Genomic DNA, 14,925 nt, shown 5'->3' on the forward strand with positions numbered 1-14,925 from the left:
GGTTCCTCACAGATCTATTGTAGTACACATCATCTCACCTCCATCACGAACATGAACATTTTAATGCACCATGTAAGACGTCGTGGTCTCCTGACCCTCGTTGCTTACATATTCCTCCCTCACAATCATATTCCGCACATTAAGACGCTTCATTCGAATCTGAACTCAATAACGTAAAGTCGATGTTGTATAAATTCATGTAAATGATACGCAAATGACAAGTGTGAACCGGGGTTGAAATACTCGAGGCTGGCATACACACATACATTCCACACACGATAGTCACAGGAGCTTTTAGTTCGAGAGAAGCAGACCACACACCAGGAGGCTGGTCCCTTCAGAGGACAAGTCAACCTCGGCCACCAGTGGAGCAGACAGCATGTGCCCGAGTGAAAGGGGGAGCGACCCCGTTTTTGGCTTAAAAGCAAACTCCACTACATTGTGTGGGAGTGTCCAACCTACGCATTCTTTACACATAGCACGCAGTTTCAGAGATTTTCACAGGGAGACAGCAAACGCCAAACGCCGATACTACAGATTTCTGGATTGGTCACCTTAAATGAAACGTCATTCTCTTGTTTTAGAAGAGCAATGCTGACTGGCAGACGATATTTCTGACACCTTGAGCTGAAGGAGTAATGGAAGAGACCGAAAGATATACCCCTTCACGCCTGGTGTGGAGAGGCGCCATTCCGTTGTCGCTCTTGCAGTGAGGAACAAGTCTCTCCTCAGTACTTCACTGGGAGAGCACCTCTGTCGAGAGCGAATCGAAGTGCGACTCTATATTGAGTCCTTGCGATTAAGCGTTGTTCACTGTGTTGGCCGACACACTTATTGTGCGGTTTGAACGTACACAGTTATAGCTAAACGAATTTTTGAGTGGCTCGCGGTAGACTGGTTATCTGACCGGTGTACCACGCCAATAGTTAGACTAGGGGCGAATAGGAATCCTTGACTTCATCAAGGCATAGGGAAAGTTTGATTGGCGAAGGTCGATTCAGATAGAACGAGAGTTATGTTATTAGTCAGCAACCAGCGGCGCAGACAGCAGTCATCGCAGCTGACGGTATTGTGCGCTACAGCTATTGCGAGCCCCATATTTCCTCCACAATACACTTCACTGCATTTCACAAGCGACATTCTAAAGAATAAATATTCAAGTTGAGTAGGCGGGCCTCTCAGCCATTCTGCCAAGTCAATAACAAACTTTGTATAGATATTTCATTAGTGAATCCTATCCTTGAGAGGTAACTTCACATTCCGTAAAGAACCAGGATATAACTTGTTCAGTTCATAACTAAAAGTGCCATTGTGATTTCTCAGAATTTTTGCAAAATAAATAATAATTTTCGTTAGTTTCATGTTTTTCTTACACTAACTAGCACTACTCCAGTACCCAAGTATCTCACTAGTTAAGTAAGAAATTTTGTGAATTTTTGTGTCATTTCCTTACAGCGGACGACTCCAGAAGATATTTATTGTTGAAAGTTTTTCAGGCATTTCTCTTTAGAACGTTAAGAGCGTCACAGAATATTTGTTCGAGAAAAGATGTTTATAAAGGTATCCAAACTAATTGATTAATGCAAAACGTTGTTACCACCTCAAACTAGATCACGCACATCATGGAAAAAATACGAAGTGATCACTGACGGAACATTATTCTGCTCCATGGCAATAAACCTTTCAAGTCCTGCGCACAGCAAGCCGGAGTGGCCATGCGGTTCTAGGCGCTACAGTCGGGAACCGAGCGACCGCTACTGCCGCAGGTCCGAATCCTGCCTCGGGCATGGATGTGTGTGATGTCCTTAGGTTAGTTAGGTTTAATTAGTTCTAAGTTCTAGGCGACTGATGACCTCAGAAGTTAAGTCGCATAGTGCTCAGAGCCATTTGAACCATCTTGCGCACAGAATCAGTAGTTGTTTGTCAGCGGCCTTCGTTGAGTAACACGGCATTTATGCCTAAATTGAGACTGAGCTTATGAGTTTACAAATTCGTCAGCTACATAGGATATAAGGTTGTTACCAAATACTGCCATTTTGTTAATTTACGAATTATACAGCCAAGAGTCAAAGAAACTAGTGCACCTGCCTAATATTGTGTAGGGACCTCGCGAGCACGCAAAAGTGCCGCAACACGACGTAGCATGGACTCGACTAATGTCTGAAGTCTTGCTGGAGGGAATTGATACAATGAATCACTCAGGGCTGTCCATAACTCCGTAAGAGTACGAGGGGTTGGAGACCTCTTCTGAACAGCACGTTGCAAGGCACCACACATATATTCAATGATGTTTATCTCAGAAGGGTGTTCCTGAAGCCACTCTGTAGCAATTCTGGACGTATGGGGCGTCGCGTTGTCCTGCTGGAATTGCCCAAGTCCGTCAGAATGCACATTGGACATGAATGGATGCGGGTGATCAGACAGGATGTTTACATACGTGTCACTTGTCAGAATCTTATCTAGTCGTATCAAGGGTCCCATATCACTCCAACTGCATACGCCCCAAACCATTACATGACCTCCACCAGCTTGAACAGTCCCCTGCTGACATGCAGGGTCGATGGATTCATGAGGTTGTCTCCATAGCTATTCACGTCCATCCGTTCGGTATAATTTGAAACGAGACTCGTCCGACCAAGCAACGTGTTTCCAGTGATCAACAGTCTAATGTCGGTGGTGATGGGCTCAGGCGAGGCGTAAAGCTTTGTGTCGTGCAGTCATCAAGGGTACGCGAGTGCACATTCGACAACGAAAGCCCATATCGACGATGTTTCGTTGAACGGTTCGCAAGCTGACACTTGTTGATGGCCCTGCGTTGAAACCTGCAGCAATTTGCGGAAGGGTTGCACTTCTGTCACGCTAAACGTTTCTCTTCAGTCGTCATTGGTCCCGTTCTCGCAGAATATTCTTCCGGCCGCAGCGATGTTGGAGATCTGATGTTTTGCCGGATTCCTGATGTTCGCGGTACACACGTGAAATGGTCCAAGGGGGAAATCCCAACTTCATCGCATCCTCGGAGATGCTGTGTCCCATCGCTCGTGCACCGAGTATAACACAGCGTCGAAACTCACTTAAATATTGATGACTTGCCATTTTAGCAGCAGTACCCGATCAAACAACTGCTTCAGACACTTGTTGTTTATAGGCGTTGCCTACCGCAGCACTGTATTCTTCCTGTTTACATATCTCTGTATTTGAATGCACCTGCCTATACCAGTTTCTTTGGCGCTTCAGTGTATATCAGCTATATGCATTTGTGCACCAGTTTCCAGCCAATAAAGGTAAAATGTGCTTATTTTCAATTAATTACAGGAAATAAACAATTTCCCGCAGAGTCCAGTACTTGCCTCTTGTGATGTGAGTTGGCGATTCACACCGCAACTGAAGTCTTGTCCCACCTAGCAGTTGTGTCGGCGCTGGAAATGCGTCACGCCATGACATTTATGTGCGAATCTGCAAAATAGCGAGTTCAGCACTACGACGACGTTATGAGTGGCTGTAAGGGGCAGTGGAGAGTGTCTGGCCTGAGACTAGGAAGCAGAAACAACTTCGAGCCGGCACCAGGGGCCATGGGCAGCAGTAGCATGAGGAAACTTTTCGTGCAACGCCGGGTCATGGATGGCGCGCCGGTTGGTCTCCGTCGTGAAGTGACTGATTCAGCGAGATGGCCAACGAGCATTGGCGCCTGGGAAGACGGGGTGTTTGGCTGCTGGCGGCCGGAATAAAGGCATCAGTTATACGGAGGACGTCGAACCTGATGTCGTCACTGGAATTGGGAGCTAGTGGAGGCATGGACATTCCGCAGAGAGCCAGCTAAGAAGTGCAACAAGCGGGAAACATTGTTTTGGGGCATGGTTTGTCGGCTCCAACTGACTTAATTTTGGCTACTGTCTCCTGAATCTTGTTATTTTATATTTCTTGTCATTCCTTCCACCTTGTATTGTTATTATTGGTATGGTTGTCTATTGTTTCGTGCTCTTCTTTTTATTGAAAAGCTAGAATTATTTTGAAGGGCTGGAATTTTACCGTTTGGCGTGTTATGTTAGACACTAAGTTAATGCGTACGTGTGGACAAATTGCTAAACATTTTCCTCGTGTGCCCTGGTTTATCAGTAGTGTTGTCAATAAATGTGTTTAAAGCTTATTCAGAATTTACGCCCACACAACCCCCCAGCCACTTTCCACTCCCTCCGATTACTGCGCCACACGGCACTCGAGGCAAAATCACATCGTCCACATTGCCCTACTTGATAACCAAATGAAGACTCAAATGCAGTTCACATCGAGTGAACATCGATGGTGAGAAATTAAATCCGTGTTTGCACGACCAACTAGAAGCAGTATTGGGAAAAAAGTTTACAGAAAACCGGGCATGGTAGCCCTACTGTGTATGAAGGAGTAGCGTGTTCAACAACGAATCTAAGAAGTTAAAATATGACGGTTATTCATATTATGGAAAATTGTTGACAATAAATCCCAAAACCAGAATGCGCACTTGTGGCAAACAGCACTTGCTGCTGCAGCGATGTTGCGCGCCCCTTGGGGAGCACACCCGGAAGCGCATTCTGTGCAAACCATCGGCGGCCATTTCGAACATGTATTCAAATTACGGAAACTGCAACAACCTTTACAATGACTAGAGACACTGAATACTCACTGCACGGACAATGTTGTCTCACATACAGCTCAGCCTACAAAACGTTTTCTCCAGACTGGCAACTGACATTAATGTTTTTTGAGTAGGGTACCGCGTCATAATGTAAAAACCTATGCTGGGAACTCAACGTTACGGCCACTATTACAGGTTCGAATCCTGCCTCGGGCATGGATGTGTATGATGTCCTTAGGTTAGTTAGGTTTAAGTAGTTCTGAGTTCTAGGGGACTGATGACCTCAGAAGTTAAGTCCCATAGTGCTCAGAATCATTTGAACCATTTGAACCACTGTTACAGTGCCCTTCTTCTGAGTATACTGGTGTGTGTTTGCTGTGCAGAGACACTTACATTTTGTTGTTACTGCACGACAGAAAGTCACAATGTAAAAGATTGTTTTTATGATTGGTCCTTTGAGGCGGAAAGAGCGGGAAATTTACTGTAACATGACCTCAAAAGACAGCATACAACGTTCCCGGCCAATGGTTACACCCTTACATCGATCTAAACAACCAAGGAAACAAGCGAAAGAAAGCAAGATAGGCCTTGCTTGATTTGACGATTGTATTATCCCAACTTAAAACTTATAAAAATCGGCTAAAGGATTACAGAATTAGAGGTCAATATTTAAAATAGAGCTTGAGAGATTGGGTTTGATACAGATTATCTACGCTACTTATTTTATGAAAGATGGGTCTCGACATCTCACGGCACCTTTCTTCTCTTACGATACTGCTCATCAGTAAAACTAATCACTTGAATCATCAGCCTACTCACTGGTTTGATGCCCCCCCCCCTCCTCCTCCTGTGAATAACCTTCTCATTCCTTATGTTCTTACGCAGCGACACATCTCAAAGGCTTCGATTCTCTTCTCTTTCCGTTTTCCCACAGTTCACGTCTCACTACTATGCAACACTGTGTCCCAAACGTACATTCCCAGAAATTTCTTCCTCGAATTAAGATCTATGTTTAATACCAGCAGACTTGTCTTAGCGAGGAATGCTCTTTCTGCCAATGGTAGTATACTTTTTATGTCCGTCCGTCAAGGGCTATTTTGCGCCTAGGTAGCAGAATCCCTTAACTTCATCTACTTCGTGATCACCAGTTCTGATGTTAAGTTTCTCACTGTTCTAATTTCAGCTACTTATCATTACTTTTGCCTTTCTTCTATTTATTCTCAGTCCATATTCTGTACTCATTACACTCTTCATTCCATTCAACACATCCTGTAATTCTTCTTTACTTTACCTAGGAATTACAGTTACGTACAACTTAAACTGGAACGGTCACATGGATGAAATTGTGTGGAAAGCAAACCAAACAAAGACTTCGTTTTATTGACAGAACACTTAAAGGCTACAACAGATCTACTAAAGAGGACGCCGACACCATGCTTGCCTATTCTTCGCTATAGTATTGCTGTACGGTATGTGACCCTTACCGAATGTTACTGAGGCAGGACATCGAAAAAGTTCAAAAAAGAGCAAGACGTTTCGTACTATCGCGAAATCAGGGAGAGAGTGTCACGAATATGATAAGCGAGTTGCAGTGATAATTATTAAAAGAAACGCGCTTTTCGTTGCGGCAAGACCTTTTCGTGAAATTTCAATCACCAGTTTTATCCTCTGAATGCAAAAATATTTTATTGTCGCCAACCTAAGTAGGAAGAAATGATATCACAATAAAATAAGAGAAATCATAGCCCGTACCGAGAGATTTAAGTGTTCATTTTTCTCTCGCTGTTAGAGTGTGGGACGGTAGAAGATAGATTCTAAGAATCCTCTGCGAGGCTCTTTGCAGAATAGTCATGTAAGTGTAGATGTAAATATAAAAATCATTACTTTCCATTCGATACTATGTCCATACGTGTACGCAGTCTATGTGGTAATGTTTGAATGGATCACTGGGGGAGCCACGGGCAGTTACTTCGACAACGCGCTGACGGACTGTCGCCTCTATCCTGGAGAGGGCTCTCCGTGCAGTTCTCTGTCTTGTTTGAGCTATGCTTTGCTCCAGTCTCCCGGCATCAAAGCCTTCCAGGTGGTGTTGTAGCAATCCATTCGAGCACCTGCTGATAACAACTTTTTTTTTCGATGTACTGTGCATGTCGTCTCGACGATCCGGCTGTCCGCTTGAGAACTCGTCTTCCAGAAAATACGTCGACGAAAACAGCAGAATTACACTTTCCAATCTCGCCGCAAACTGGGCTAAATACCGTACCCCAGCACGAACTCTTTTTCTGCAGCTATCATTTAGCATATATCCAAAATTTTTCAGTTAAAGTATTTGGCGTATCACTTCGGTGCTAAAATTGTACCTGTTTTGTGGAAGGAGATTCTTGTACTGTTGAGGAATCATCGGCATAGAAACAGAGTCCAAGGAAAAATTGAAAAGGTAATTAAAACTAGGGGTGAAGAAACAAAAATTTTGAGGAATGCCTGTACGCAGGCCAACTACAGCTGTGGCTAATCGTCTTGGGGATTAAGAAGCCGCAACCGGTTTCGTGGCGCTGAAAACCACACCCTCAGGTGACATTTGCAGAACAATGGATCATGAAAGAGTAACAGACCCTAGAATACCCATTATAACGAAAAAATTAACTGATTTAAAACCACGTAAAACAAAGAAAATTGTGCTCACATAACTAAGTCATAAGAGCTAAGTAGTCCTGAACATGGAACCAACATTCGTTGTCTGACCAAACTAATAAAGCAGCTAAATGGCGGTACGTCAATGAATCAAGAACAGCCGGACGTAGGGATCTAAGTCCAAAATGGTCGGTGGAGCCTAAACAAATAACATGATTATAATCCTCTGGTGACACGCATATACAGTACATAAAAAACTCTATAAAGACCTGATTAGCGGCTATTTTAAAGGACAGAGGGTGAGCTTACAGTGAAGTAGCGCAACAGCCCAAAAAAACTGGAAAATGTGTGTCAAGCGAGCGTGTCGCGGAACATGGAACGCGAGCATGTACTGTGAAAATACTCACATCGCGAAAGTATTTTTAATTATTTTTCATCTTAATGTGTATTTTGAGGTTTGATACTTTATCATAATTTGTTGTTATGCCGGTGCAAGGCGACAATTATTGCACTATATGAAAAGAACGTAAATTAGTTACAAGCTACGGCGTGCACGCACTTTATTCAACATGTAAACGTCACTACAGATATTCGGATTTAGCTTATGACATGTTCGATATGCCTGCCATCATTGTCGATGATGTGGCACAGACAAATAGCGAAATTCTGCGTGACACGCTGAAGTGTCGGAACATCGATGCTGTCGATGGCCTCGTGAATGGCTATTTTTAGCTGAGCAATGGTTTTGGGGTTATTGCTGTACACCTTGTCCTTAATACAGCCCCACAAAAAGGAGTCGCATGTGTTGAGATCTGGAGAATGTGGGGGCCAATCGAGGTCCATACCAGTGGCTTCTGGGTATGCCAGAGGCGGAATGCTGTCCCCGAAGTGCTCCTCCAAGACAACAAACACTCTCCCGTTTATATGGGGTCGAGCTCCGTTTGAATGAGCCATAGCTTGTTGAAATCGGGGTCACTTGGATAATGGGGAGAAATTCCTTTCCCAAAACCTTCAAGTACCGCCCGGTAGTCGCCATGCCATCAAGGCATATCGCACCGATTATTCCGTGACTGGACATTGCACACCACACAGTCACTTGTTGAGGATGAAGAGACTTCTCTATCGCGAAATTCTGATTCTCAGTCCCCCAAATGCACCAAATTTTGGTTATTGACGAACCCATCCAAATGAAAGTGGGCTTCGTGAATGCGCACACTAATTCCCATCGTGCCCCGCGGCCAATCGTGCAGTTTGAACTTCCTAACGCAAACCGTTCAGACGTTATGACGATTTCGTTTCATACAGTTCAATAATTGTCACCCTGTATAACCTGAGGATGTGGTTTTTAGTGCAACAAAATCCGTTGTGATCTTGTAATAAAAAGATTAAACACAGCTGAAGCGGCTTCTGAATCCCCAAGACAAAAAAAATTGAGGTTTGCCAGTGACAGTAATTCTGTAAGAGGCAGCAAAGAACTTGGAAGAGCGGAAGGCCATATGATGTAGTCTATTTAAATCAGGCGATGCGGAGACATTAGGAAACTAGACACTAAATGTAGCAGATGAGTTTTGCTATTTGGGCAGCAAAATAACTGATTACAGATGAAGTAGAGAGGATTTAAAATGCAGACTGGCAATAACAAGGAAATTATTGCTGAAAAAGAGGAGTGTTAGGAAGAAACGTTTTCCGAAGTTATGTGTCTTAAGTGCAGCATTGCACACAAGTGAAACGTAGATGATAAGCCGCTCAAACAAGATGAGAATAGACACTTTTGAAATGTGGTGCTATAGAATAACGCAGAAGATTACATGGGTAGAGCGAGTAACTACTGAGGAGGCCCTGACTGGAATTGGGAGGAAAAAACTTTGTGGCAGAACTTGGCTCAGAGGAGAAGTGGGTGACATGACACATCCTGAGGCATCAACGACCAGGAATGTAGAAGTGAAGGGAAGAGTGGGGGTGGGGATAAGGAGGATATTGCAGAGAGAAAGCAAGGAGTAGATACAATAAGCAGGTTCAAATGGTTATAGGTTTTAGTAGTTATTCGTAGATGAAGAGGCTTGCACACAATAGACTAGTCTGGAGAGCTCCATCAAACCAGTGTTCGGATTGAAGACGACAACAACAGAAAAACCTTACACTTCGTGATGAAACGTAGCGTAACTAACTAGAGACCGTCAAAAAGAAACGCCGTTTCGAAATAAAAAGCTTCGTAGAAAGCGGCGTATTGCAACTTCGACGAAGACGTCACAGATTTGCGCAGTGAACGTCAACCCACGAGTGAGCGGCGCGCTGACAGGTATAGGCGAGTGATTCAGGGTGGCAGCAGGCGGTGGCAGGCCGAGGTGAGCAGAGGTGAGGCCCTCTTTTGTCTGCGAGAGCCTGGACGGCTGCCACGCGGTCCGCGGTCGCTGCCCGACATCTGTTTGTACCCACTCCACTGGCGCGGCGCGCGTTATTGGCATTGCCAGTATTCACGACGTACGTGGCCGGAAAAACAACACCGCCCCATTGAGTCACTACTGGGAACGTTTCGCAGTTATTTGTGTGCTTGTCATATAAATCTAACGGAACATACATGATGCAGACGCCACTTGAGGAGCGTCACGAAAGTTTCATTGGAAACACCCAGAGCCCCGTGGCGTCGCTTCAGTGATGCTGCTTTTTCCATGACACTAAAACTTGTTTCTGCTTAGTGGACCCATCAGAATTTTCCTACCTTTTACCAGTTAGACTCTATATGGATAGAGAGTGGACAATGTCCCCCCGGAAGGGGTTGAAAGAAAGCAGGACGCCATCTTACAGGGCCGTTCATATGATTACTTAATAGGTAGTGGAGTGGGAGGAGCTAAGGAAAATCCCTAACTCGCTTAAGGCTACGATTTATCTGAAGGATGGGGGGGGGGGGGTGAAAGAAAAATAATTATTGATGTCAGCTGCATCGAGACATTATGCCGAATCAGCGGCGACGAGTGAAAATGTGTGAGGGACTAGGATTGGAACAGAGGATTTCCTGCTTGTGTGTGAGATTGTGTATTTGAACCGGGAACCTAGAAACGACGGAGAGACTTCATCTAGCCAAAGCCTTCGGTGGTTCACAACCCCACAACAGGCCACGAGGCCACAGCTGTCACCCACCTCACCGCCGCCCCACATCGAACCCTGAGTTATTCTGCGGTTCGGCTCCCAGTGGACCCCCCCCCCCCCTCCCAAATGGCTCTGAGCACTATCGGACTTAACATCTGGGGTCATCAGTCCCCTTGAACTTGTTGTTGTTGTGGTCTTCAGTCCTGAGACTGGTTTGATGCAGCTCTCCATGCTACTCTGTCCTGTGCAAGCTTCTTCATCTCCCACTACCTACTGCAACCTACATCCTTCTGAATCTCTTGGTCTCCCTCTACGATTTTTACCCTCCACGCTGCCCTCCAATACTAAATTGGTGATCCCTCGATGTCTCGGAACATGTCCTACCAACCGATCCCTTCTTCTAGTCAAGTTGTGCCACAAGCTCCTCTTCTCCCCAATTCTATTCAATACCAGCTCATTAGTCATGTGATCTACCCATCTAATCTTCAGTATTCTTCTGTAGCCTGTAACGTAGAACTACTTAAACCTAACTAACCTAAGGACATCACACACATCCATGTCCGAGGCAGGATTCGAACCTGCGACCGTAGCGGTCCGCGCGGTTCCAGACTCCCTCCCCCCCCCCCCCCCCCCCCCCAGGAACGTCTCATACCAGACGAGTCTAACCCCAAATGGTAGAGTAATTATAGCGTACGTGGAGACAGTGTTTGCGCACGCAATCGCCGACATAGTGTAACTGAGGCGAGATGAGAGGAACCAGCCCGCATCCGCCGAGGCAATGGTAAAACCGACTTAAAAACCATCCATAGACTGGCCGGCGCACCGGACCTCGACACTATTCCGCCAGGCGTATTCGTGCCGGGGACTGGTAGGCCTTCCCGCCCGGGGAGCAGAGCGTTAGACTGCGTGGCTAGCCGGTTGGGCTATCTCCTACTTCCTGGGTAGCTCCGTTAACCACTACACCATCCGAGAAACAGTGTCCATCCCCACTGCGCGGACTTTCTCGGCGCGCCTCATGGCCGACCCCCACTCCCCATTGCGCCGACTGTAACACCACGTTCAAACTCACTTAAACCTTGAGTGCAGCAGTAGTGCAGCAGCAGTGCAGTAGCGAGTCGCATATTTAGGTTTCATATTTGTTTTGTAGTTTGATTCTTAATTTCTTTCCGAGTGTTTGTTCGCTTGCGTATTTAATTACATAAAATCCTTGCGTATTCTCATATTTGAGAGGAATAATATTTTCGAATTACAAAGAGGTAGTATCAAATTTTAATAACGGTAGAGTGCAACATCGGTTGTCATTTGTACTAAGACAGGGGTAGGATCGCATTGTAATATCTGTGTAGTGGCGTAGTCGTGACCATTTGATAGCTTAGTTCGTAAGTAATTGTTCATACACTCCTGGAAATGGAAAACAGAACACATTGACACCGGTGTGTCAGACCCACCATACTTGCTCCGGACACTGCGAGAGAGCTGTACAAGCAATGATCACTCGCACGGCACAGCGGACACACCAGGAACCGCGGTGTTGGCCGTCGAATGGCGCTAGCTGCGCAGCATTTGTGCACCGCCGCCGTCAGTGTCAGCCAGTTTGCCGTGGCATACGGAGCTCCATCGCAGTCTTTAACACTGGTAGCATGCCGCGACAGCGTGGACGTGAACCGTATGTGCAGTTGACGGACTTTGAGCGAGGGCATATAGTGGGCATGTGGGAGGCCGGGTGGACGTACCGCCGAATTGCTCAACACGTAGGGCGTGAGGTCTCCACAGTACATCGATGTTGTCGCCAGTGGTCGGCGGAAGGTGCACGTGCCCGTCGACCTGGGACCGGACCGCAGCGACGCACGGATGCACGCCAAGACCGTAGGATCCTACGCAGTGCCGTAGGGGACCGCACCGCCACTTCCCAGCAAATTAGGGACACTGTTGCTCCTGGGGTATCGGCGAGGACCATTCGCAACTATCTCCATGAAAAAAGCTGGGCTACGGTCCCACACACCGTTAGGCCGTCTTCCGCTCACACCCCAACCTCGTACAGCCCGCCTCCAGTGGTGTCGCGACAGGCGTGAATGGAGGTACGAATGGAGACGTGTCGTCTTCAGCGATGAGAGTCGCTGCTGCCTTGGTGCCAATGACGGTCGTATGCGTGTTTGGCGCCGTGCAGGTGAGAGCCACAATCAGGAGTGCATAGAGCGAGGCACACAGGGCCAACACCCGGCATCATGGTGTGGGGAGCCATCTCCTACACTGGCCGTACACCTCTGGTGATCGTCGAGGGGACACTGAATAGTGCACGGTACATCCAAACCGTCATCGAACCCATCGTTCTATCATTCCTAGACCGGCAAGGGAACTTGCTGTTCCAACAGGACAATGCACGTCCGCATGTATCCCGTGCCATCCAACGTGCTCTAGAAGGTGTAAGTCAACTACCCTGGCCAGCAAGATCTCCAGATCTGTTCCCCATTGAGCATGTTTGGGACTGGATGAAGCGTCGTCTCACGCGGTCTGCACGTCCAGCACGAACGCTGGTCCAACTGAGGCATGGCAAGCCGTTCCACAGGACTACATCCAGCATCTCTACGATCGTCTCCATGGGAGAATAGCAGCCTGCATTGCTGCGAAAGGTGGATATACACTGTACTAGTGCCGACATTGTGCATGCTCTGTTGCCTGTGTCTATGTGCCTGTGGTTCTGTCAGTGTGATCATGTGATGTATCTGACCCCAGGAATGTGTCAATAAAGTTTCCCCTTCCTGGGACAATGAATTCACGGTGTTCTTATTTCAATTTCCAGGAGTGTATTTCGCAGTTCAATCTGGCGTTGGTGACGGAACTGTGCAGTTGCATATTGCTGTTTTATTTGTCGCAACTCCATAAGTCCAGATATTAGCAGTAGGATGGATATGGTGTGTGGGTGCTGTGTGCGGGCGCAGGAGGAACTGGCCGCGGTTCGCGAGCAGCTGAGCGTGCTGTTGGCCACGGTCAGCCACCTTCAGGCTGCTGCCTCGAGGTGCAGCGACAGCGGAGGGTCTGGCGCGTCACTTGAGACACCCCACGTGTCGCTTGTTGCGTCCGCTGACTCAGCCGCCGAGGCACCTTCTAGTGTACCCGGCGCGTTGGGGCCGCCCTCACCACATGGTGAGTGGCAGACTGCAACGCGGTCGCGTCGCTCGAGGCGGAGGGTCAATGTAGAGGCTGGCCGGCTGGCCTCGCCCGTTCATCCTGTCAGTGGGCAGGTGGCCGCTCCTTCAGCAGGGCCCGAGCAGGCACACGGGGGCAAAGGCTTGATGGTTATTGGGAGCTCCAACATTAGGCGGGTGATGGAACCCCTTAGGGAAATAGCGTACAGGGCTGGAAAGAATTCCAACGTGCACTCGGTTTGTCTGCCGGGAGGCCTCATCCAAGATGTGGAGGCGGCCTTGCCTGCGGCTATCGAGCGTACAGGGTGCAGTCGTCTGCAAGTAGTTGCTCACGTCGGCACCAATGATGCCTGTCGCTTGGATTCTGAGGCGATCCTCAGTTTGTACAGGCGGCTGGCGAATTTGGTGAAGACCGCTGGCCTCGCACGCGGGTTGCAAGCAGAGCTCTCTACTTGCAGCATCGTTCCCAGAGTGGATCGGGGTCCTTTGGTTTGGAGCCGAGTGGAGGGTCTCAACCAGAGGCTTCGTCGACTCTGTGACGGTCTTGGCTGCAGATTTCTTGACTTGCGCTATTGGGTGCGGAATTGTAGGACGCCCCTAGATAGGTCAGGGGTGCACAACAGAAAGGAAGCGGCTATTCGGGTATCAGAGTACTTGTGGCGTGCACATGGGAGATTTTTAGGCTAGGCAGTAGTGCGAGATGTCCTGATGAACACTCACCAGTCGACGGTCAGGCAAGGAAATCAGGACGCGCTCAGTATAGAGACACTTCAGCTATCAAGACATTAGCAGTAAATTATCAGAGTGTTCGGAATAAAGTTCCTGAATTTACTGCCCTTCAGGAATTGTGTGTCCCGCAAATTATTCTTGGGGCTGAGACCTCGCTGAACCCTGAGATAGGAAGTTCTGAAATATTTAGTTAAGGGACCGAGCGAGGTGGCGCAGTGGTTAGACACTGGACTCGCATTCGGGAGGACGACGGTTCAATCTCGCGTCCGGCCATAATGATTTAGGTTGTCCGTGATTTCCCTAAATCGCTCCAGGCAAATGCCGGCATGGTTCCTATCAAAGGGCACCGCCGACTTCCTTCCCCGTCCTTCCCTAATCCGATGAGACCGGTGACCTCGCTGTCTGGTCTCCTTCCCCTAAAACAACCAACCAACATTTAGTTAGGGTATCGAAAAGATAGATTAGACACCGTAGGAGGTGGTGTCTTCATTGCAGTTGACAAAAATATTGTCTACTGAGGTCGAAGTAGAGTGTGAGCGTGAAGTTATCTGGACACGTTTAACAGGGCTGGGGGAAATAAAGTTAATTGTGGGGTGTTATTACCGGCCACCAGGTTCCACCGTGGCAGTTCTGGAATCATTCAAAGGGAGTCTACACTCTGTATCTCAGAAGTACCCGTATCATGCTATATTAGTCGGAGGCGACTTCAACCTACCTAGTATA

General features: G+C 47.4%; 1 protein-coding gene across 4 annotated transcripts in view; it reads right to left on the minus strand.

Annotated features, from left to right (window-relative positions):
- LOC126357561 (golgin subfamily A member 6-like protein 22) overlaps positions 1 to 14,925 on the minus strand; it is a 321,544-nt gene that overhangs the window by 213,141 nt on the left and 93,478 nt on the right. The gene's annotated exons all lie outside the window — the stretch shown is intronic.

This window comes from Schistocerca gregaria, chromosome 1 (assembly GCF_023897955.1).
Source record: "Schistocerca gregaria isolate iqSchGreg1 chromosome 1, iqSchGreg1.2, whole genome shotgun sequence".
Lineage (NCBI taxonomy): Eukaryota > Metazoa > Arthropoda > Insecta > Orthoptera > Acrididae > Schistocerca > Schistocerca gregaria.